Here is a 26,702-nt window from a genome sequence, read left to right as displayed (position 1 = left end):
ATATCTGGCACTTTAAAAACTTATCCCGCGTTCTTCTCCAACATGATTGATATATTTTAATTTAAAGGGTAAATTAGGAGAATCTAGCCTTTTGCCCCTATTTGGCAAAAAATTTGGCAACATGTCTCTGTTTGCAAACTATATAGGTGTGTGTTCCTATTTTGAAACTCAATTATCTTAAAATCGAGTTATGTCTGATCAAACTTAAAAAAAAAAAAAAAAAAAAAAGCATAGAACTCGAATTTAGGGAGATCGAGTTCAAAAACACCACTATAGGGCTAAAAAACGCCACTATAGGGCTCCCTCAACCTGCCATGGGACAATCACACTTAGAAAATTTTTTTGCAAGAAAACGCCGCTATAGGGCTTTAAAACGTCACTATAGGGCTATAAAACGTCACTATAGGGCTAAAAAAACGCCACTATAGGGCTCCCTCAACCTGCCATTGGACAATCACACTTAGGGAAAAAAAAATTGTAGGAAAACGCCGCTATAGAGCTTAAAAACGCCACTATAGGGCTCCCCGAACTTGGTATGGGGTAATCAACTTATTAAAAAAAATTTTGCATAAACGCCGCTACAGGGCTTAAAAACGCCATTATAGGGCTCCATGAACCTGGTATGGGGTAATCACACTTATTAAAAAAAAATTTGCAGAAAAACGCTGCTATAGGGCTTAAAAACGCCACTATAGGGCTCCTTGAACCTTGTATGGGGCGATCACACTAAAATTTTTTTTGCATGGAACTCGATTTCCTAGAACTCGAGTTCAATGCATTTTTTTTTTTTTTTTTTTTTTTTTTTTTTTTTTTTTTTTTAAGTTTGATCAGGCATAACTCGATTTTCTACAAAATCGAGTATTTAATTGAAACTCGATTTTAAGGTAATTGAGTATCGAAATAGGGGCACGCCCCTATATAGTTTGAAAATAAGGGCATATTGCCAAATTTTTTAAAAATTAAGGGTAAAATGCCAGAATGTCCGAGTAAATTATAGTAACCAACTCTCAGGTTTGGGGTAATATTAAGTATATTTAAAAGTTTTCAAAAAGATCAATTTGGTCCTTAAACACTAACTCTGTTTGTCCACCATCTATTAAAACATTTTTTTTTTTAATTTTACTTTTCTTCACTTTTTCCCTTCAGTTTTCACGCCATAAGCTCTCTCTCTCTCTCTCTCTCTCTCTTTCTCTGTAACATTTTCCCCCTAAATGAGACTATGTATGGTTTTGGAAAATGAATACAAGTTTAGTGAGACTTGTTTTTGAATGTTTCTTAAATACATGGACATATATATCCTTGGAATACTGGTTTGAGCTTGAGAGTGAGTGAGAGAGGTGTTTATGTTCTGGTTCTTTTGGGAAAACAAGAGAGAAAATGAAGAAACGGGGAATATAAATGAACTAGAAAATTGTTTGGGTGAGAGTGAAGAAATGGCATTACATGATGTTAGTGTTTTAGGACCAAATTGGTCATTTTTAAAAACATATGGATGTGCTTGGTATTACCCAAACCTCAGGGTTGGTCACTATAATTTACCCTATTTTAAATTATACCTTTTGGGAGAAAAGTAAAAAATATATATATATACATGGTGTAAGGACTGGTTTTAGGCTCTTAAGCCCAAATGATGAATGGGTTAAGGCCCAAAGAGCCCCACACAATGAATTTGTAAAAAGTGGGCTTAACAACTAGCCTCAATGAATTAGGCAGCGTGCACAATGGATCAGGGATATTAAGACAACAAAGAAAGACATGTTTTTAGCAAGGAAATCCTTCCTTGGAAAAGTCCGAGGAGAATGATTCTTGAATTTAGTTCTTTTAGACTTGGATACAATTTTAGCTCTTGTTGCTACAATGTGTTCTCTACAAAATTTTCCGATCCCCTCTCCCTGGAGAGTCTCTTATATTATATAGCTCATTTTAGATGATCTTGGGCCTCCATACCATCTAGGCCACTACTTGAGTACTTATCCCATCAAACACCTTCCCAAGCCCTTTGTAAGTTGGGGCAACTAAGGCAGCATTGTTTAGGAGTCTTCTCCACATAAATGCAGCTAGGAGGTTTGGTGGGATGCATTAAATGTGGTGGTAGCCACCATCCCTTTGGTCATGTCAAGGTTAACCCCCTCACCGAAGTTCTTTCTTTACAGTATGACCTCCTCTGGTAACGTGCCACTAATGTGGCCTTACTGTCCGAGTGTGTGGCCTCCTCGGCACAATAATGGACTCCTTGGTCATGGATGCAACACGTGGCATAAGTACCTTATTTAACTTCTTGTGCCCCACAATAGTCCCTCAAAACTCCGGTTTTTTCCTCTTATCCGAAGAGAAAAATGGGATTTTGACCTTGGAGTATTAATTTCGCATGTTTTTTTTTTTATTTTTTTTATTTCCACACGTGAAAGTGTCACTTTGCGTGTCTCATAACTATTCTGGTGCTTCGGAGTCCGCAACGTCTCAATAAATGCTCTAGGTGGTGCTTTGTTCCTCACATCCTACGGTGAGATGGAGATCCTACGGCTGGCGTTTCTCCTCAAATTTTGGGCAGGATAACTCCCACCCAATTTTGCCCCTTATATAAGGTGCCTAGGGGGTTCATTTTCTCCTACTTTACAAATCTTCGAACTCCCAAGACTTCCCAAACTCTCAAGACTTCCAAAATCTTCAGACCTTCGAGAAGCCCTTGAAGTAACCCTTGTCCTTATTTTTGTAAGTTTTCATGTTCCTAGGCTCTTTTATTCTTGGCCGGTCTCCTCGGCTTTCTACTCTTTGCTCCTTTTTCAAAAACATTTCATTTACTTCCCTTTAGTTTGCTTAGATGGGTAGATTTGCTTACCTTGTAGATTCTCCTGTTGGTATGAAGGGATTTAGGGCTAGGTGATTTAGGGCTAGGTACCACATTCCTCAGGGAGTTTTTCTGTGGTACTGTGCTCTGGGTCAGTGGCTTACCCACAGAGAAGAAAGGGAGGTTGTCATTCCCATGATTGTCTTCATAGAAGGGGGAATGATGCTTTCCATGGGTAGAGTAACTAGGGACTATCTGATTGCCCATTGGCTATGCCTCCATCAATGCACGCCTAACTTGTTTAGGGTCTTGGGTAGTGTGGACACTCTCATTGAGCAAATGGGGCTAAACCTTACTTGGCACGACGTTGTTTAGATGTACGAGTGCCACTTGCTTACAGACTCAGGGTATTACCTTAAGTCTAGATCCTCTGTTGTCAAACTCGTCTTGTTCCTCCCTAAATCGAACAAGGGCATGAAGGATGACTTTTTGATAGTCTCGGGTGAATGGCACGACGGTCTTCACTACCCAGTCCAGGAGGGAGAGCCAGGTGGGGTACCCTAGGTTTAGGTCTTTTTTTTTATATATATATTTTTTTTAACATAGGCATTAGCTTTGTAGTTTTGCTACTTTCTCCTTTCCTTTAGCACTCTGTTTATTTCTGATGGATGGCTTCATTATTCTAACCGTGGTTTTGCTTCTCGAATGTTTGTGCAGATAAAAGACACGTAGCCTAACCTTAACCTCGTCAACGTCTCGGACCTTAACAAGGTGCTGAGATTCGAAGTCTTTGTGAATGAAGACAGGAAATTGAGAGCTGTCCACCTGATCCTCAACTTTGAGCCCTTGTCGGACAAGTTTTAGGACGTGGGCCACTTGATAAGAGCAGGTGATCCTCGGCTAGCTTGGATAGATGTCTTGGTGCCTAGTTTTCTAGCCTGAGAAGATATCGTGCTAGTTGAGTTGCCCCTTCGTTGCTCTCCCCGCAAAGGTGCAGTCTTAAGAGAAGAGATAGCTTCATTGTAGCTATCACTCGAGGCAGATATAGACCAATTTCGTCTCAAGGAAGAAGAAGAGGAGCAAGAAGAGCTTGTAATTTAGGTCTCAGACTCAAAGGGTAAGCTTGATAGGTCCTCCGTCATTCGTTCCCCCAAGTTCATAGTTGCCCGCGTGGACAACAATTTAGAGGAGGAAGAAGAAATGGCCCTAAATAGTAAGAAAGGCCTAAAGGAGCTTCTTGTGGATAGGGCTAAAGGGCCAGCGCAGAAGGACACCTTAAGGTCCCAATCTCTTCCTGCTCTTCCCCCCTCCTCCTCCTGTAGTTGACTTGCTCCCCATGCCCAACTTAAAGAAGAAAAAGAAGGAGAAAGGGGTAGCTGAGGAGGGGGAGTTGGTCCGCCAAAAGGAGCCGAAGCAGTAAAAGACTGCCAAGGGCCAAGGGTGGGCCTCCTCGATTGAGAGTAGGGAGGACCAGCATGTGGCTGAGGTGCGCCACCAAAACCCTGTATGGGACCTTCTGCTAGAGATAGACGGGGCGACCATTCTTTGGAACTCCACCATCAGGGAGTTCTAAAAAGGGCACTCCCACAAGTCGAGGCCTTGGAGCAGCCCTTCCTCTTACTGAAGGATATGGCTGCTTTGAAGAACATGAGGCAGCCAGACCTCTTTCTGTCCCTAAAGAGAGATCTAGCCCTGGTAAGTTCCTCGGCATGCCTTACTGACATAATGTTAGGTTGTCTTCCACCCTTTTTTTTAATTTTTTTTAATAACGTGCTCATCTCTCGTTTCTGTACAGGCCATCTAGGGGGTGTTCACGACTGAGGAATGGGTGAAGGACGCCCAAAACTAGGCTAGGGTCGAGGCCAACCTTTACACCGAGACTGATAAGGCCCTGGAAGTTGCTGAGCAAAAGAATAAGGAGCTCACAGCGAAGTTGACAGCTGATGAGATGGAGCGAAAGAGCGCTAAGGCTAGCCTAAAGAATGCCTAGGACCAAGTTGAGGAGCAGCGCAAAAGGCTTCACTATGTTGAAATAGAGCTAGCCATGGCCAAAAAACAGATCTTGGAGCTAAAGGCAAATTCAGAGAAGGCCAAGGAGGCTTCTCAGACAGCCAAGGAAGCTGCAGAGGTTTTGAAGCAGGCATCCTATAATCGTGGGGTGATGAAAACTGAGGTTCGTTCAGCGGAGGAGCTGGTAGAGGTCTGTAGGGACTACTGCTAGGAGGTGTGGGCAGAGGCACTCAACCTGGTAGGTGTCCTTACTACTTCCGAGTGGAGGAAGGCTGAGAACATTTATTACCCCATAGACATCCGAGAAGTTTCAACTATACTCCTTCCTCCCGTTGCCTATGCACCAACCTCTTCTAAGCAGCCCTCCATCACACATGCCTCTCTTCCTCTTGTTGAGGTCTCCAAAGGGCCTGGCAAGGCTAGTGACCAAGATTAGGGGACTGAGGTAGCTAAGGGAAAGAGGGCTGGCCAGGGTGGTTCTTAGCCAGAGGATAAAGGCAAGGGCAAGGAGGTTAAGCCCTTGCCAGAGGTCAAGGGTCCAGAAGCTACCTTCAAGCTCAAGGATGTCGCTTCTAAGGCCAAGGATGCTGTTCCCATGGCAAAGGAGGCTAATCCTCAATCCAAGGAAGCTAATCCCAAGGCTACCAATCCTCTTGTCTCCCAGCCAAGTTGCAAAGATGACCCTCTTCTAGCCAAGGCATAGCTTTAGGATCTTTTCCTTTTACTTATTGTTATATTTTCTTTTTCTTTTTCTTTTTCTTTGTATGTAATTTTCCTTTGTATGTAATTTTCTTTTGTTATGGTAGTTCGCCCTTGTTCATAATGTACTTCTCTTTTGTTCAATGAAAAGATGTCAACTTTTTCTTTATGAGTCTTTATTTTTCTTGTAATATTTATCTCTGGTTGGCTTTAATCATTGTTTTGCCCTTTGCTGAGACTTTTAGATTGATGGTGCTTCCAAGGATGAACACCCACACTTTAACAAAAGCGAGTTGCAATAATATGTTGTTAGCTGAAATAAATTAAACCTATGTAAATGGTGAGAAAAAATGACTATGTGCTGGTACTGAAAACTGTGTAATCAATAGAGAGGTCTAAGTCTTTAGAGATAAACAAAACACTTAGTAGGAAAAAGGATAAATAATTGTTAATTTATTAAAGACATGTGGTCGGAGGAGCCAGGCATAACTAAGGTTCTGTTTAACATTTAAGCAAATAACCAATAATATTAATTAACCCAAGGTATGTGGTTTTGGGAGGTAGGCATAGCCAAGATTCTGTTTAATATTCAAACAAGTAATAGAGGGTGTTAATTTATCCAAGACATGTGGTCTGAGGAGCCAAACATAACCAAGGTTTTGTTTAACACTTAAGCAAATAACCAAGAATATTAATTTACCCAAGGTATGTGGTCCAAGGATCTAGGCATAACCAAGGTTTTGTTTAATATTCAAACAAGTAATAGAGGGTGTTAATTTACCTATGGCATGGGGTCTGAGAAGCCAGGCATAACCAAGGTTCTGTTTAACACTTAAGCAAATAGCCAATAATATTAATTTACCTAAGGTATGTGGTTCGAAGAGCCAGGCATAGCCAAGGTTCTGTTTAATATTCAAACAAGTAATTAGGAATATTAATTTACCCAAGGTTTGTGGTTCGAGGAGCCAGACATGACCAAGGTTCTGTTTAATATTTATGCTAGTAACTAACGCAACACACAATGTCATAAATGAAAACATGGCAGAGCTGCCCTTCATTAATAATAGTACCTTCACCAGTTATTTACATTTCAAGATCGCGATACAACTTTTTCGTCTAGATCTTCTAGGAAGTATGCTCCTATGCCTGCTACTGAAGTGATACGGTATGACCCTTCCTAATTGGGCTCTAACTTCCCCAATGCTGGGTTTTTTGCTATACCCATAACCTTTCTTAATACCAAGTCCCTAGGGGCCAATGGTCTTAACTTTACATTTGAATCATACCCTTATTTAAACCTCTGTTGATAGTATGCTAATTGAACCATGACATTTTCTCTCCGTTCCTCGATTAGATTTAGGCTCTTTTCTAGTATGTGGTCATTGTTATCTGGAGCGAACAAGCTAGTCCTCAGCATTGGGAATCCGGTCTCTAGAGGAATCACAGCCTCGGCTTTGTAAGTCATTGAAAAGGATGTCTTCCTCGTCGACCTACGAGGGGTAGTTCGATATGTCCAGAGAACATATGGAAGCTCGTCCACCCATTTGCCATTTGCATCATCCAATCTCATCTTGAGTCCATTGACGATAATCTTATTGATAGCCTCAGCTTGCCTATTCCTCTGGGGGTAAGCTGGAGTGGAATACTTATTCGTGATACCCAATTCACAACAGTACCTTCTAAAAGCCTTGCTATCAAACTGAAGTTCGTTGTCCGAAATGAGGGTATGAGGGATCCTAAACTGAGTGATAATGTTCTTCCACACAAACCTTTTGGCATCCATATCCCTAATGTTTACCAGTGGCTCAGCTTCAACCCATTTGGTAAAGTAATCAGTGCTGTCCAAAAGCCATCTCTTGTTTCTTGCTGCTTTAGGGAAGGGCCCCACAATGTCTAAACCCACTGAGTAAAAAACCATGGGCTAGACAGAGGATTTTGACATTGGTCACACTTTTTTATGTACTCTTGTGCTTCTTTTTGCATATTGGACCATCAATATCCCTAAGTAAGGGCCCGGTAAGACAAGGATTTGCATCCTGTATGGCTCCTACAAATCCCTTCATGCAACTCTTCTACGAGTTGCTCCATTACTTCAAGATGGATGCACAGTAAATATGGCCTCGAAAAAGAGTGCTTGTACAGCTTTTGGTCCTCGGACAGCCAAAATTGAGGAGCCTTTCTTTGCACTTTGTCAGCCTTCCTCTTCTCCTCGGGCAAGATGTCATCCCTAAGGAATAGGACAATAGGATCCATCCAACTAGGTCCCTCCCTAAGTTGATGAACCTAGACCCTCTCCCTCTTCATCATGGTAGGGTTGCATAGATCTTCGACCAAGATGACCCGAAGTAGACTCTGGGCTGAGGAGGTTGCAAGAGTGGCAAGGAAATCAACATGCGTATTTCTACTTCTAGGGATTTGGTGTAAGGAAAATAAGTCAAATCTTGATTGCAAATGCTTAGCCAGGTTCAGGTACTCTTGCATTCTCATATCCCCGGCTTCTAGTTCTCCCTTTACCTGGCCTATAACTAACCTTATCTGAAAACATCTCCACTACTTTTCCTCCCATTTTCTGTACTATAGCCATTTCCACCAGCAAAGTCTCATATTTGGCCTCATTGTTCATGGCGAGAAGCCTAACCTTAAGGATTTTCAATGATGATCCTTTCAGGAGATACTATCACTAGCCCCACTCCTGATCCCCTTTGGTTTGCTATGCCGTTAACATACAACTTCCAAGATAGAGGCTCCTACACGGAAACCATCTCAACTGATTTTCCATCCATGCTTGGCCTTTCACCATTTTCTTCAAATGAAAGCTCAGCAAACTTAGCTACTAAATCGGCGAGGACCTGGCCCTTTATAGACGTGTGAGACATGTATTTAATATCAAAGGCTCCTAGGATCATTACCCATTTTACAACCGTCCCTGTGTAATCAGCTTTCCAAAGCAGTGATCGAAGAGGGAGTTAGGTTAGCACCACAACAGTATGAGCTTGGAAGTAATGTAGGAGCTTCTGTGTAGCATACACTACTGCCAAGATGGCCCTTTCTAGTGGTAAGTAGCGAACCTCTGCCTCATGTGATGATTTACTCACATAATAAACTGGTCTCTATACCCTATTATCATCCCGCACCAGTACCAGCCTTACTGCATGTGAGGCTATAGTAATGTAAGCGAACAAAACCTTATCCTCCTTAAGTTTAGACATAATAGGTAGCCGAGAAATATATTCCTTCAGTTGCTGGAAGGCTGAGGAACACTTCTCCGTCCATTCGAATCCCTTCCATTTATGCAAAAACTGGAAGAAAGGCCTACACCTATTTGCCGACTGAGAAATGAATTGATTCAAAGCAGCAGTCATTCCTGTCAACTTCTAGACCTCTTTGGGATTCCGAGGAGGCCACAGGTCGTTGATTGCTCTAATCTGATCTGGGTCAACTTCAATTTCATGGTGGGTAACCATATAACCTAAAAACTTGCCCGAGCCTACCCTAAAAGAACACTTCGTGGCGTTGAGGCATAGTTTGTGTCTCTTTAGTATCTCGAAAATATCTCCGAGATCATTTATGTGCTCAGACTCCACCTTACTCTTTACCACCATATCGTCTATGTGGACCTCAATATTTTTGCCTAGTTGTGGTTCAAACATCCTGGTCATCATTCTCTGATAAGTAAACCCTACATTCTTCAGTCCAAAGGGCATCACTTTGTAATGATAATTCTCTATGGGAGTAACAAAAGAAGTCTTCTTTTGTTCACCCGGAGCCAATGGTATCTAGTGATATCCTTGGAAAGCATCCAAGAAGCTCATCCGGGGATGGCCTACGATTGCATCCACCTGCTGATCTATCTGAGGTAGAGGGAAAGGATCCTTTGGGCAAGCCTTATTTAAATCCTTGAAGTCTACACACACCCGCTATTTCCCACTTTTCTTCTTTACCTCCACCGTGTTGGCTAACTATTCAGGGTAAAACACCTCTTTGATGGCCCCAACCCGCTTAAGTTTGAGCACTTTTTCTTAGACAACATCAAAATGTTCTTTGGATGAGCGCCAAGGTGGTTAGGAATACAAATGGATTGACATTTAAATGGTGACAAATGAAGTCTGGATCCACCCTAGGGGTCTCGTAAGTGCTCCATGCAAATACATCAATATTTTTTCTGAGAAAATCTACCAGTTCTTCCTTCTCTCGAGGAGACAGCTGAACTCTAACCTGGAAGAATTTTTCCTTGTTGTTGCCAATAACAACTTTTTCCAGTTGCTCGCACTTAGTCCCTTCTACCATGGCCTTTGTAGATAACACTGGCACCTTTGATTGCCATAAGTCCTACTTGGCGGAAACCAAGGATTCACCTTCAGCCTGATGTCTAATTACGGCCACCAAGCACTGCCTAGCCATAGATTGGCTTCTAACTAGCTCCTCGATCCGTTCCCCCAATGGGTACTTCACTTTCAAGTGAAGGGTGGAAGACACGGCTCCTATGGCATGAAGTCAAGGTCTTGCCACAGTAGAAATATAGGGGGAATAAGCATCTACTATGATGAAGTTCACTTCCACTACTTCTGACCCTGCCTGAACAGGCAGCCTAATCTGGCCCCTAGAAAAGACAATCTTCCCATCAAATCCTATCAGAAGGGAGTCATTGCAGGTTAGGTCCTCGGGCCTCAACTTTAGTCCCCTAAATAAATCAGGATACATGATCTCTACATCGTTGCCTTGGTCTACCAGTACCCTCTTCACATCATACCCTCCTATCCTAAGAATAACTACTAGGGCATTATCGTGCGGCCGCAAGGTCCCAACTTTGTTCTCATCGAAAAAGCTCAGAATTGGTTAGACCCCCCACCTTACTTCTCTTTGAATCAGGGGGTGAGTTTTCAATAAATGGTTGAGCTATAGACAGCACCGTGGATGGCCGAGAACCAGTCCTTCCTGGAGCAGCAAGAATGACATTAATTGTACCTAAAGGTGGTCTTGTAGAAATGTCTCTATGAGTTCCCGACCCTGCTTGACCATCATGCCCGCTGGGTTGATACATGAATTGCTTCAACTTTCCAATTTTGACCAACTGCTCTAAGTGACTCCACAACGTCTTGCAATCTTCAATAGTGTGCCTTCGCTTTTGGTGGTATTGGCAGTGAAGGCTTTGGTTGCACTTTATGGGGTCTCCTCCCATCTTGTTTGGCCATTGAAAGTATGGCTCATTCTTAATTTTCTCTCGGATTTGGTGTATTGGCTCTCGGAACATGATGTTGACTACCTGAGTAGTAGTAGATCCAGAGTGCCTTGTAAAATCTCTTCGAGGTCAGTTGTTATTGTACCTATTCGACTTAAAATCCCTCCTATCCTAAGGGACCACTTTGGCTTTCCCCTTTCCCTATTGCTGGTCCTCCTCAACCCGCTTATACTCATCAATACGATCTATAAGCTAACACACACAATTTCCTGGTCAGAGACTTTCTCAGATCATGCTCGGCAGGCAAGCTGACCTTGAAAGCCCTGATAGCCATGTCATGAAAGTCCCCCTCTATCTTGTTGAACATCTACCAATATCTGTCGGAATACGTCTTCAGGGTTTCCCCCTCCCGTATTGTCATAGATAGTAGGGAATGCAAGGGTCGAGGAACCCTACTACAAGTTACAAAACGAGCTCCCAAGGCCCTAGTAAGCTCCTTGAAGGAGTTAATAGAACCTTCTTTCAAACCGTCAAACCATTTCATTGCTGCAGGCCCCAAACTGGATGGAAACGCTTTAGACATCAAGGCTTCATTCTTGGTGTGGATGGCCATTTTCTAGTTGAAGTGGCTAACATGTTCCACAGAGTCTGTTCTACCATTATACATGGTGAATGTTGGCTGAGTGAACCGTCGAGGAAGCTTTTCCCCTTCAATTCTACTCATAAACGGTGATTTAAAGATCTGGTTAAGAGCCCTGCTCATAGCATCATTGCTCGTACCTTTGCGAGATGGACGCTTACTCCTCCGCTTGTAATGACGATCCTCATCATACGAATAAGACTCACTAGGGGGAGTCCTAGACCTAGACCTATAGCTACCATCTCTATTATCATCAGAGAAGGGGTTAGAGTCTGAGGGAGTCCTTCTCTGCGGCTCGCGGCGTAGTTTCCTATGAAGACGATCAATCTCCAACTGCATGCTTCTGGTATTTTCCTCATAAGAGATGTAATTCCCACCTCAAGACTGGCTCCTACTAGTATTCGTGATGTGCACATTAACTTCGCGGTCCTACCTTCGCTTAAGGTTGAGGAACTGGTCCTGACGTTGGGAACCAATGGACTCCTCCCAGTCTTGCCCTAATCCTACCGTGGTTAGACGTTGGCCTCACTGAAGGTTAAGCCTTCCCACAGACGGCACCAATTGTAAAGACTGATTTTTGGCTCCTAAGCCCAAATGATGAATGGGTTAAGGCCCAAAGAGCCCCATACAATGAATTTGTAGAGAGTGGGCTTAAAAGCCAGGCCTTAATGAATCAGGCAGCACACACAATGGAACAGGGATATTAAGATAGCAAAGAAAGACAAGTTTTTAGCAAGGAAATCCTTCCTCGGCAATGATTCTTGAATTTAGTTCTTTTGGACTTGGATACAATTTCAGCTTTTGTTGCTACAATGTGTTCTCTACAGATTTTTCCAATCCCCTCTCCCTAGAGGGTCTCCTACATTGTATAACTCCTTTTAGATGATCTTGGCCCTCCATTTGTTGATCATCCAGGCCACCACTTAAGTGCTTGTCCTATCAGACACCTTCCCAAGCTCCTTGTGAGTTGGGGTAGCCAAGGCATTACTATTTAGGGGTCTTCTCCACATAAATGTAGCCAGAAGGTTTGGTGGGATGCATTAAATGTGGTGGTAGCCAGTATCTCTTTAGTCATGTCAGGGCTAACCCTTTCTCTGAAACTCTTTCTCTACAGTATGACCTCTTTGTTGGATAAATACATATGAATGTACCCAGCAGAAAACTAATGGATCTACTTCTTTCGCAATTGATAACATGCACTATGTAAGTTTTAGAATTTAAGAATAAGATAGTGTACTTTGGTGCGGTGAAATTCAAAACCAAAGATCAGAAGTTCTTGAGAATACTTTTAATCTTCACTCCAATTCCACTTGATGCCCAAGAAATGTGGTCTCTCAATCAGTTATATGTGTATGTTCTAGAGAGAATGAATGAATGTCTAACACTCACATACATACCATTTCATGTTCATGCTGTTGTACCAAAATTCTATATGTTTCTCTCCTAATAACTAATTATTTAATTAGGCATGCTTTTTGAGCCTTTCCAATTGGACTTTAGTATGTGGTTTGGAGTGGGACCAAAAGGGAACAAATAAGACACTAGCTCCAATGGGCCTTAAGCTTTTTTGTCAACTCTTGACAAGTCCAAAGTTACCATTAATTATATTTAATACCGTTATATAAATATAATTGCACTCTAGGCCTTATTAATAAATTATATCCCAAGACTTTATTATACATGCAACTCCTTCATAAAATATTTGTAGTAATACAAAGTCATGAATGAAGATTGCCACTTTGTATATTACTACATCTTAATTCTTGAGTATCCAGTTTAAGTCTTTTAAGTTATTCATCATATATTTATGAAATCCAATTTCATAAATATATACTTTAGTAATTCCTTACTAAAGTGGTTAGGCCTAACTCTCTGAATAATTGAACTCATTAAACTTATCTCAAGGGAATATTTTATATCTACGTTAAGAGACTATGAATCCCATCTTGATATGTTCCATCAACACTAAATGTGGCTGCTCAACATACTAAGGTTTTGACCGTTACTTTAGATCTTACTCCTAATATATCAAAGCAACCTACACTTCATGATCAGGTCTATTATTCTCTCAGGATTAGGAGTTCATGTAAATAGAAGTCGTGAGATTTATTATTCAATTGACAGTCATTTGGAGAATAATAAATCTCACAGCAATTTAGTTCAATATATTTTAACTCTTAAAACATATCAACACATCAACTAGAAGTCTCCACTTTCATGATCAAGACAAATCATCTTAGTTGATATGTTATAGTCTTCGCAGATGAAATGCCTAATTTCATCACCGACTACGAACTAAAATTCTAAGTTTACAAAGAACTTGTGACTTATATTTTCCGTGACTAAATCACATAAATCACATACTATGCATCTCATGGACTATATGATGAAGTCCGAATATTTATGTTATCATTATTTCAGATAATAATAAAGCAACTTTATTAATCACAACATTAAGTCATACATAGCATCATATAATAGAATTTAAGGGCATTAATCCTAATACTCCTTTGAGAACGTGCCACTAACGTGGTCTTACTATCTGAGTGTGTGAATTCCTCGACACGATAATGGACTCCTCAGCTATGGATATGACACGTGGTACAAATACATTATTTAAATTCTTGTGCCCCACACATGGTATAGTGTCAACAAGTTTGAGAATACTTAAAGAGCATTCACATTATCTTATTTTAAACTATATTTAATTAAAATATCAATATCAATATCAATATCAATTTTAATTTTAATTTTTTAATTTTGTTTCTTTATATACTACAAACACCATTCACCTTCTTCCTATCTCCTCGAAATACACAAAGAAATAAAGAAAAATTAAATGTAATATGAATAGTAGCAATGTAAATTTACATGGTTATTGTAGTAATAATGTATTTTTACATAACTTCACATGGATTGATGAGAGTGAATTTTAGGTTTGATTGACTAAAATGTAAGAGCATTTACATATGTTTTCTACAAAAAATTTCATTTTACCATCTCAAAAGCTATTTTATCATTTATACCATATCATTTTGTAATACACCCAGCGTCCCAACTTTCATTTTACCATTTAGCACATCAAAATAATATATATTATACAATAAAAGATATAATATTATCTATCACTCCTTTCTCATTTCTGTCTCTCTGTCACTTTCTCAACCACACCTCCACATAGCAACCACTGTGACCCCAAACCCACCGCAATCCCAGCAATTGCCAACCCTCAAACCAACCACAAACCCAGCCACAAACCATTAAAAAAAGGCGAAAAACACCTTTTAGTCCCTACATTTTCAGGAAATTCCCATTTTAGTCCCAACATTTTATTTTTACCGCTTTTAGTCCCTATCCTGAAAAACACTTCTCATTTTGGTCCCTACCGTTACATCAGAAACGAAGAAAGTTGACGTGGTAAATGGCAGGAATAAATAATACTAAATTAATATCCACATGGCCGAAATTAATAATAAAAAATGTTTTTTGGCATTAAAAAATGCCACGTCAGCATCTAAATTAAAAAAAAATTAATGTTTTAATTTTAACTAAATAAAAAAAAATTAAAAATAGAATTAAAAACTAAAAATCATATGAATTTAGATCTAAGTGTGTCTTGAACAAGAACACAAACTCAGATCCAAGAACACAAACCCAGAAATTAAAAAAGAAAAAAAAAAAGAGCTTGTGCTTCATCTCCCACTTCATCTTCTACCGCAACACCAAGGCATGTTCTTCACTCTCGGCCTCATAATCTCCCGATTTGTCAACGAGCTTATCAAAACCTCCGTACAATAGGCTTGACCCAAAACCTGTGCTCTTCTCGAGATGTGCGACTCGCATGGCTAGCCTTTGAGTCACTCTCAGTACATGTTCTCCTTCTCCATTTACTTCTCGCTCATGACCTGTAAAGGGAATGGGCTGTTTCACATGACGAGCAAGTGGACCGTGCATTTCTGGCTTTGGTCTATGGCATTTCTCACCATGTATTTCGTGGGTGTATTTGGGTTACCACACAATTGCTCAGGTCTTTGCTGGGGTTATTTTGGGAGCTTTTCTTGGGGCGGTGTGGTTTTGGTTTGTGAATTCTGTGCTCATTGTTTACTTTCCGGCTATTGAGGAAAGCGCGTTTGGGAAGATGTTCTATGTCAAGGACACATCTCAATTTTTTTCCCTTTGGTTTGTGATTTTTTATTTATTTAAATTTCTGGGTTTGTGTTCTTGTTGTTCTTGTTCAAGACACACTTAGATCTCAATTCATATGATTTTTAGTTTTTAATTTTTTAATTTATTTAAAATTAATAAATTAAATTTTTTTTAATTTAGATGCTAACGTGGCATTTTTTAATGCCAAAAAACATTTCTTTTTTTTTTTTTATTAATTTAGGCCACATGGATATTAATTTAGTATTATTTATTCCTACCATTTGCCACATTAGCTTTCTCTGTTTCTAATGTAACATTAGGGACCAAAATAGGAAGCGTTTTTCAGAATAGGGACTAAAAACGGTAAAAATAAAATGTAGGGACTAAAATGGGAATTGCCTGAAAATGTAGGGACTAAAAAGTGTTTTTCGCCTTAAAAAAACTATAAAAAAAAAACCTAGTCACCACCACACAGCAACAATCATGACACCAAACCCACACCACATAGCAACCACCATGACCAAAAATCCACCACAAACCCAGCAAATATCCAAGCACAAACCAACCAAAAAACCAACCACAAACCTAGCTACAAGCCCATTAAAAAATAACCAAACAAACCTGGCACCACCATGCCCACTGCCCTTTGCCCACCACTGCCACTGCCACCACCACGGCACCACGAACCCACATTAGCCACCACCACCATCAATCACCCATTCCCACCACCACGAAAACCCTCTACCACCACAAACAACAAATACAGAGAAACCCACCCCACCCACGACCAAATCCATCACCATACCTATGCCAATCTCGCCATTGTAAACCATGTCGCAAACCCACGAACACACCGCCGCAAGCCACCATACCACACTGATCTTGCCACAAAAATTACCCAGAAAAAGGGCGTTGAAAGAGTGAGAGAGATAAGAGCCGAAAAAATACCAGAAAAGTGGCGCCAAAAAAATACCTAGAAAATACCCACCATATCAAGCTCACGCATTCGTCGGAGCATGCTTCGGCCAACAACGGCGTCGGAAGAATGAGGGAGGCGAGAGCGAGTCAGAGAGTGAGAAAGGTGGAGACGAGAAGACAGATAAAGAAAGAGAGAGTTGAGAAAGAAAAAGGAGACCGTCTCAGCCAAAGAAAGAGAAGACAAAGGAGAGAGAGAGAATAAAATGGATTAAAAAACAAAATATTGCCATCATACATTTAGGATGACACTGTAGCACAATTGCAAATTATTTTGCAATTGCAAGACTGGGTAAGGGTTTTGGGGCTCTGATACTAAATATTACTAACATATGGCATTTGCAAGACCCAATGTAAATGCTCTAATACATTTTTTATTATACAAGTACTGATGCGAGTGCTCTTTTACACAAAATCCAAACACATGATTGAAGAACTCCATCAAAACTTCTTTCCACGTCCTCCAAATTTCATATGTCTAGAGATTCATATGCCCCAAACACGTAGCATAGAAACTACAATATGAGTCTGAGAAAACTACCTATCTCTTTCCTATGTGAATAAAACACCCTATGATTATCTATTTAATAATGTACACTAGTAATATTAAGTTTTTAAGGTCAAGTTTGTAAGGATAAGCTCTAGTTACCTTTAGTTTTCCCTATCGACGCTTTAGGGCTCTATGTAGGAAAAATAAAGAAATCTATAAAAAATAGACACAAAAGGAATTCATAATAATCATCCCAAGGCACATTGTTAACACATTAGAGGTTTAATTGGCATTTTTGTGGGGCTCAAGACATAAGCCACTCATTTGCCAAAACAATTTTATTTATTTATTTATTTTTTATTTTTTTTTTGTGCTTTCAATAACATCCTGGGTCATCTATTTTAAACAATTGGCCTACCCACTAAACACAAAACAAAAAAAAAAAAAAAAAAGGAAATATTAGCGAAGGATATCAAATTCAAGTTTAAAAAAACAGAAGAAAAGAAGAAGAAGAAAATTAATGATATTGCACAAGAGAAATGATATTTCGGTATTTTTATAAAAGAAAACTTATATAAAATGTTTTAGCACCAATTTCAAGGGATGGGTCATATAAAAGTCAACTATCATTGAGGTGAAGTGAAATGAAAGGATGATGAAATTGCATTATTCTACTTAGCTAAAATAAAATAAAAATAAATAATTAACATCATTTTGGAATAAAAGATCATGGATTAGCATCATCCTAGAATATATCGAATTAGAGAATTCTTATCAAGAATGATAAAAATGCTAAAACCACCAACACACAAAAATACTCATCATATCAAAGCTTTCAAATGCCAAAAATTTTGACACTCAGCTACTATGTTAAACTAATTTTTTTTATTTTATTCCAACTCTCTTTTTCCCTCTCTTTTTTATTTTTCTCTTCTTTCTTCTCTCTCCTCTCTCACTTCCCTTTTTTCTCTTTCCCGTGGCTTTTGTTTCTTCTTGTTTCACAGCTCAAGGCTGAACCTCCATGGACAATCTCCACAAGCACGCCGCCACTCACCACCACCTTCACTGTGAGAATCTCAAGGCCAAACTCTCTCTTCTCTTAAGCTCTTTCTATTTTCCTTCTTTTTTTTTTTTTTTTGGCTCCCTGTTTGATCAGTGGGTTTGGGAATTGAAATTCCCTGCAATTTCCTTCTCTATATAAACTATCATATTATCTGCCAAAAGCTTATTCTATATTACGAAGTCTTGTTTTTAACAACTTCATAGCTGAGAAAGCTCGTTCTGTAATTGTTGTAGAAATTGGAAGGGTCAACACAAGACGAATAAGTCTTGTATGGATACTTTATGTCTCTAGGTTGATATGGACCCGCTATGAGATAAGTTTCATCTTGTTCGTTGACAGGGAATTCATATATTTGTTTATGTGCTCTTGGATCACGGTCTATCCCTTTAGATTCAATTCTTGAACATTTGGAGGGACGCTCATTAGGCATTGAAGTATCAACATTTGTTTCTACAGAAGTCCTAAGTTCTGAATGACTAATATCTTTTTACTTAAAGAATGCATCAATTTTTTGTCATTTGCTCATTATTTGACACCTAATTTCAATCCCAAAAAAAAAAAAAAAAAAAAATTTAATTCAACAAATGATAAACTAATGTATAATGTAATGATTGAAAACCAAATACCTAAACTCTATGACAGACAAACTCAAGGCCCTCACCCCAATTTCCTTCCATAGATTATTTTTTTTTTTTTAATAATTTACTTACACAATGCAAGCCCCACCCGGCCCCTACTCAAGGGACAAGACAAACAACACAAAAGCCAAAAGGGAAAAGGCTGGTCTGAGTCTCAGTGTCAATGGATCAAATAATAAAGAATACAATAACATATTTCATATTTGATATTTCTATTCAAGTATCAGTATTTAGTTCAGTACTTCAGTTGTAGATAAAAAGAGAGAGAAGTCAAGTAAAGAATGAATGAGATGCCTTGAGGAATTAAGGTGAGAGCTTGAGCCGTTGAGGCAATGAAGGCTGGTTTAATAGGTTGGTGGAGGCAGCAGCATCATGATGAGTTGGTGGAGGCAGCGGTATCACGGTGAGTCGGTGGGGTTTCTAAGGCATTCAGGAAGAGGCGTGAGCTTGACACTATTGGAGTTGGAGGTGTGAACTAAGAAGGTAAAAAATTAAGGCTAAGGCGTGAAGATTTTTTCATTTGTTCTCTCTTTTAGATTGTTCAGACGATGAGTTTTTTTTTTTTTTTTTTTTTTTGGCGGTGAGGATTGAATGCCTTTTGTTTTTGTTTAATTAGGTATTTTAGATTTTGGATTCGGGCTGGGCTGGAAGTGTTATGGTTTAGAAAAGAATAATTTTGTTTGCTTAGGGAATTGGGGCTGGCTAGTGGTGCTGGATGTGGGCCAAGTTTTTTGCTTAGTTTGAAGTTGTATTGGACTAAAAGTCTAGAACTCTAGAAAAACGGTTGAGAATAATATGGGGGGGGGGGGGGGGGGGGGGGGGGCATGTAATTTTTTACATACTTTAGTGGAAATTTGAAAAAATTTGGGGGGGCCATGGTCCCCCCAAGGAGCCAAGTGGCGTTGCCCCTGGTGGTGGTGGCTTGGGTTTTTTGATGTTGGCGGTGGTTGGAAGTGGCTGTAAGTGGTGGCTTGGGTGTTTTTGTTTGGTAGAAGAGATACATAGAGAAAGAGAGAGGAAGAGATGCAAAGACTAAAAAAGAATTAAAAAAGAATAAAGAAATTGTATTTTAATAAAGTGGTAAAAAATATAAAACCTTTGATGTTAGGTATATTATAAAGCTGGATGTTAAAATAGATAAGATAGTGTTTCAAGATGTTAAATGCTATATTTTTTAACATTCTTGATGTGAATGCTCTTACCGACGGGTATATTATTAAGAAAAAGGTATTTGTTTTAAATAAGTAAGAAGGACAAAGAATTAAGTTAATACTTCAAAAAAATGGATTAAGTTAATAGGAATAAGTCATAACTAAGTAATCGTCAATTTTTTTTCTAAGAAAAAGAAAAAAAGAAAAGAAAAGAAAAGAAAAAGAAAAGTAATCCTCAATGGTGATGGTCCAGAATGACACATTTATAATAATACAAAAAAAGGGAAAATTACATTTTTTCTACCTGTGGTTTGCCTGAAAAACACTTTGTCTACTTGTGGTTTAAAAATTAACACTTTACTCATCTGAGGTAAACTCTGTTTGTTTCCAATTACCCATCTCTGTTAAAAACATGAGGAAATTTGTATTTTTACTATCTTTTTATGTCTTTCTCCTCTCAAAACATAAAAAAACTAAAATAATTAATAGAAAAGAAAATCTAAAAGTTAGGTTTTGCAAAAATTAAAACCTAATTTTTAGATCTTTTTTCTCTGACCTTCGAAGGAATTCATTGTCCCATGTTTGAAGTCTAAGAGTCTTCATGTTTTGGAGAATACATGCTTCAAGGATCTTGCGTCAATATCTTCAATCATGTATGAGATAAGGAAATACTCGAGGACCTTCCTAGTCATTGAATTGTGGTCATGCTTTGATAACCAAGATTTGAATTTTGTGGATTCAAAGTATTTGAACTCGAAATACATGGGTTAATATTTATCCTCTGCTTCAAATATACTATCAATGGAAAGCCTTACAATCTGATAGTTTGCGATATTGTCTTTGAAGGCCTTAATAGCATATTGATTTGAATTGGGAACTCCCTTCTCTCTAGACACACGTGCCCAGAATCGAAGCAAATGCAAACTTTGTCCTCCGTCTTTTTGGCCTTGAATTCTGATCACTTCAAAATGGAGACTCTTAGGCTTCCAACTTCAAGTATGGGAGAATAAATTCCTTCAAAGGTTAGAGAAAAAATATCTAAAAGTTAGATTTTAATTTTTATAAAACCTAGCTTTTAGATCTTTTTCTTTCTTGATTTTTTAGTTTTTATTTTATTTATTTATTTTTTTAATGTTTTGAGAGGAGAAAGACATAAAATGATATTAAAAATACAAATTTACCCATTTTTTAAAATTAGATGTGTAACGAGAGACAAACCAAAATTACCTCAACCAAATAAAGTAGGCGTAAATGCACTTTTAGTCCCTATATTTTGACATTTTTCCATTTTAGTCCCTACATTTTATTTTTTCCACTTTTAGTCCCTAAAACCAATTTACGCTTTCCGTTTTAGTCCTTGAAGCACTATTCCGTCACCAAACTAACGGGGAAACTGGACGTGGCTGACGTGAGTATTAAAATATTATTAAAAAAATTATTTGACATTTTTTAAATGCCAAAATTAAAAAAAAAATTTTAATTACTCAATTTTCTTTTCATTATTTGTGTTCTTCCCTTGTTCTTCCCTATAGTCAATCTCCAGCAAAATACAAACCCTAAACCCAGATCCTAACCAAACCCCAAACCCATATCCCAGTAAAGCAAACCTTAGCCTTCAAACCCATAAATTTTCTTGGCAAACAAACACAAAAAAAAAACCCACTGGAAAAAAAAAAATATCTCATATCTCTCTCTCGGTGTGTGCACAAAGAAGGGAGATGCAGGGCCGAGTGCGAGTGGTGGTGGTGGTGGTGAGAAACCTCGCCGTGAGCGTAGTCACTGAGGGCGGCGTCGGTGTTCTTGAGATACGTGGCGTAAGAAGAGTGCGCGGCGGCGAAGGCGTTGCGCGCAGAAACTGCCTCTTTCATGTAGAGCTTTCGATCTTTGCATCGAGACACGACTTCTACATTCTTGATCTTGGACTGACTACCTTCTGGTTTTTTTTTTTCTCTCTTTCTTCTCTGAATTTCAGACACGCAGAGAGCAGAGAGAGAGCAAAAACCCAAATTCGATTGGGTTTAGAAATGGGGATTGGGATGAAAACTTGGAAGAATCGAAGACGTAAAAGATAGATTAGTAGAAGTAAACACATATACACACACCGAGAGAGAGAGAGAAAGAATCATAGATCAGAAAAGAAAGAAAGAAAGGAAACAGGTACACGCATACACAGTGCACACACCGAGAGAGAGATATGAGATATTCTTTCTTTCTTTCTTTCTTTTTTTTTTTCTTTTTTTAATGCCGTGGGTTTCTATTCTTTTGCTTGGGTATGATCTTCATGTTCTTTGATTCGGTGGTGGTGATTTGGGGTTTTTTTTTCCAGCGGGTTTTTTTTGTGTTTGTTTGCCAAGAAAATTTATGGGTTTGAAGGCTAAGGTTTGCTTTACTGGGATATGGGTTTGGGGTTTGGTTAGGATCTGGGTTTAGGGTTTGTATTTTGCTGGAGATTGATTATAGGGAAGAACAAGGGAAGAACACAAATAATGAAAAGAAAATTGAGTAATTAAATTTTTTTTTTTAAATTTTGGCATTTAAAAAATGTCAAATAATTTTTTTAATAATATTTTAATACTCACGTCAGCCACGTCCAGTTTCCCCGTTAGTTTGGTAACGGAATAGTGCTTCAAGGACTAAAACGGAAAGCGTAAATTGGTTTTAGGGACTAAAAGTGGAAAAAATAAAATGTAGGGACTAAAATGGAAAAACGTCAAAATATAAGGACTAAAAGTGCATTTACGCCAATAAAGTATCAATTTTTAAATAACAGATAGACAAAATATTTTTTAAATAAACAATATTAGGTAAAGTGTAATTTCTGATAATAAAAAATTCTGTCAATAAATACTTACAAACTTACCTCATTTTAGCTCTTCAATAACGTGGGACTAGTTTTGACTAAACAAAGGTATCTACAATTAAATAATAATAAAAAAAAGTAAGAAAGAGGACAGGCAGACCAAATAACATTATTTTTAAATGGTAACAACCAACAATCACAACGTTCACAAAAAATAAAAAAAGTGCCTTGGGAATTGGGATGATTATCAATTAAATTTATGATAATTTTAGTTGTTGAGGTCCATGAGGATAAAAATCATGGCAAAAATTAACGAATGGGTTAAAAACATCGGTTTAAGACATATTTTTTAAAACTTTTTATAAAAAAGGTAATTAATTTTTTGATAATTTTTTATATTTTTCATAAAAATTATATTAAAACATTGTTAAAGTAACCACCACGCACTTTTGGTGCAATGATCATTCTATAAGTATAAGTGTTTATGAAGTGTGGGGGGCAAAAGTCGAGATTCAAGTTTTTAAGAGAGAACTTCACACACATATACATTTAAATTAGATTAGAGTAGAATTTCTATCTTGTATATATATATATATATATAAACTTTTCTAAAATAGTTCATTAACAATACCTTAAGGGCACATTTTAACTAGGCCGAAAATTTTTAGGATAAAACTTAAATATATTTCATTACACAAGGTAATTTAAATTCCTCCATTAAATTCAAACAATTTACATGTTTTAGTCATGCAAACAAAGAATGATATGAGGTGCATTTGCATATTTATTAAAGAGGAATTTGATGAGCCTCACTACACTAGAAAATAAAGAAAGTAAAAAAATAAATGTTTCTTTAATTGATAGATATGTAACTCCCTAAAAAAAGCTGATCGATTATTTTTATTTTTAAAAAAGTAAAAAATTTGACCTTAACCAATGAATTGAAATACTCATTAACCTGACCATGCTAGTATAAAGAATGTCACAAGGGTACATGTTAATGTGTATTTAATGCTCTATTAATGTTTCTAAAAAAAAAAAAACTCTATTAACTAATATATTTTTTATACATTTTCAAAAGATAAAATCAAATTATGCACAAATGTCGAAAGAAGCACACATAATCACAATAAATTTTTGCATACAAGTTAATGAATTATTAACAAGTATATTTTCTTTTTTGATAAATATGCATTATAATGTATAATTGTGCATTTATTATTCCTTGAGGTATGTGGAAAAGACCAATGCCACAAAGACACCACTAGATGAGTTGAGCCAGAAGATATCTCCCAATGCCTTAAGTGTATGGGGAACGTAGGAGCCTCGGTTCGAGCTTAGGGGGAGGGATAAGATGTTTGGGTTTGTATGGTTAGGCATTTTGGGAGCTTAAAAGAGCATTTGTAAAACCTAAAATTTCATTTCGTAATAGCAACTCTTCATAGCATTTTTACAAACGCTCATTTTAAACCAAAAACATTGTTTTGCAACAACTTATTCAAACACACCATTTATGTCACACTTCTAAGTTCTAACCATTTTTTTTTAATTTTTTTTTAAATGCCATCTATATCTATATGAGTTTAAATTCAGTTCGGAATTGGCGTAAAACACTGCTTTTACGCCAGCCAATGAAAATATGCCACGTCGTTATTTGACTTATTCTTGTGTTTCATCTCTCTTCTCTCACGGATCCACTCATCTTCTTCTTCTTCTTCTTCTTTAGATTTTCTCTCGCCATTCCCTCTGTTAACTCTTTCTTCTCGCCTTTTTTTTTTTTTTTCATTTCCATGCCATCAAATCCATTGCTTTCCTTCTCTTGTGTACTCATCTTCCCTGCACTAATCCATGCATCAACACAATGGCAGTGGGCATTAAATCTGGAAGTTTCAGACAAAAACAAGTTGATGGAAAAGAAAAGTAACACCAAAAATTATTTTGGTTGAAGTTTGCATTTTGGCCGGTATTCACCGAAACACACTAAAATAGCTAAAACATATCATAATGGGCCGAAATTTGTTCTAGAATTTGTTCTAATGATTTTTTTTTTTTTTTTTTTTTTGTTTATTGCTATGAATGTGTCAGAGGAGCTACTCTACATTCTAATTCTTTGCTTCTTTGTTTGTTTGGGTTCACAGTCTTAGAAATTAGAATAAAGTATGCCTATTTGGTAGTTTTAGAGTACCAATGTGAGTGACTATGATACTACCTTCTTTTTTTGGATTTTATTTATTTATGGGATAATTACAAATAACCCACCTGTGGTTTGGGCAAAAATCACTTTGCTTACCCGTGGTTTGAAAAGTGTCACTTAACCCACCTGAGGTACATTTCGTTTGTTTTCTGTAACATACCTTAGTTAAAATCAGGGGTAAATAGGTATTTTTGCTCAAATGTTATGTCTCTCTCCTCCTAAAATAGGAAATAGCACAAAAATGCAAGAGAAATAAGATCAAAAAGTGGTATTTTTCTCTCTTTCCATTCACACGAATTTTGAACATGAAGAACATGCCCAAAAAAATAAAACCCAAATCAACCTACATAAGATCACTGACTTAATGACTCAAATTGTGTGAATGGAGTCATGGATATATACCCATAGACAAACCAACCCAACTCCCCTACCCAAACATGTTCCTCCACTTGCTGCCAACCCTCACTCTCTCTTCAATTCCTCACTCTCAACAACCCAAGTCGTGGGTTTCACCGTGTTCAATGTGGGTTTTGGGTTTAATGGTTTATGGGTTTGATGGTGGTGGATTTTGGCCGTGGTAGTGGGTTTGTGGCAGTGGATTTTGGTTGGTTTTTTGGTGGATTGTGGGTCAATAGTGGTGTGGCTGGATTTTGTCTGGATTTCGTGGTAGCTGGGTTGTTGGATTTCGCCGCCATGCCTCCCTTCTTTGGGTGGATCGTGGTCGTGGTTTAATGGGTTTTGTTTTTCATTTTGTTTTTGATGGGTGGATCGTGGTCGTGGTCTGGGTTGCTAGATTTTGTTTTTGATTTTTTCCTTGTTAATGGGTTTGGTAGTGGATCATGGTTAGGTTCATGGTGGTCGATCAGTGGTTGATGGTAGCTGAGTTTGTGATGGTGGGACATCCCGAACTTGATGGCTTTGACTTTGCTAAAATCCCAAGAGAGTGTGGCATGGAGACGTGAATATCAGTCATGTTTGCTAAGTCCAAGGCTGACTTTAAAGCTTTCATGGTGGGCAAAAGGTGATCGATCACGATGTCATTTTCTATGGTGAGGATTTTGTGACCGACGGTGATGGTGACAGAGATGTTGGTGTTGGCGAAGGCTTTAAGGATGTCAAGGTTGGCATCCAAGATCTTGATGTGGTAGATGATCGTTTGGGTTTCCAGGAAGTGGGCGACTTGGGAAAGTGGTAGGAGGTTGTTGGCTGCTGTTCCATAGTTGACAATGATGGATAATGTGGCAGCGGAGGAGTGGTGGAGTGAGAACAAGGACAGGAAGATGAGAATTGGGAGAAGTTTGGGTTGTGATTTTGAAAGTTTTGCCATTGCTATTAATTTTCACAAAACCCTCCCTTTTTGATCTTGTTTCTCTTGCATTTTTGTGCTATTTTTTGTTTTGGGAGGAGAGAGACATAAAATTTGAGTAAAAATACCTATTTACCCTTAATTTTAACTGAGGTGGGTCACAAAAAACAAACCAAACATACCACAGGTGGATTAAATGACACTTTTCAAACCACGGGTAGGCAAAGTGATTTTCGCCCAAACTATAGGTGGGTTATGTGTAATTATCCCATTTATTTATTTATTAATTAATAATATTATTGATTATGTTTTGTGTTGTGATGGTGTATTTTTAGCTCTTCATGTTAAGTTTAAAACTGATCTTGAATGAATTCAAGTGGCTCTGAATTTATAAATGAGATATTTCATGATTAATTTTTGTGGGTTTTGTTTGGTGTTGAATCTGGGTTTTTTGAGAGTTTAAAGATTAAAAGCTTTTACTTTTTGAGGTTGATATGCTTGTTTTCTGGCTCTCTTTTTGACTTTTAGATTTAATGCCCATTGCCACTATGTTGATGCATGGATTAGTGTGGGGAAAAGCAATGGATTTGATGCTATGAAAAAAAAAAAAAAAAAAAAAAACG

The 26,702-nt window shown here is 38.1% G+C and overlaps 1 pseudogene; it reads left to right on the top strand.

Moving 5' to 3' along the window:
- The first annotated feature begins 9,266 nt into the window (after positions 1-9,266).
- On the top strand, positions 9,267-25,505 carry LOC126699810 (lipid phosphate phosphatase gamma-like; annotated as a pseudogene).
- The last annotated feature ends 1,197 nt before the right edge of the window (positions 25,506-26,702 follow it).

The sequence above is a fragment of the Quercus robur genome, chromosome 1 (assembly GCF_932294415.1).
Source record: "Quercus robur chromosome 1, dhQueRobu3.1, whole genome shotgun sequence".
Classification (NCBI taxonomy): Eukaryota; Viridiplantae; Streptophyta; class Magnoliopsida; order Fagales; family Fagaceae; genus Quercus; species Quercus robur.
This window is presented reverse-complemented; position numbering and strand designations above follow the sequence as displayed.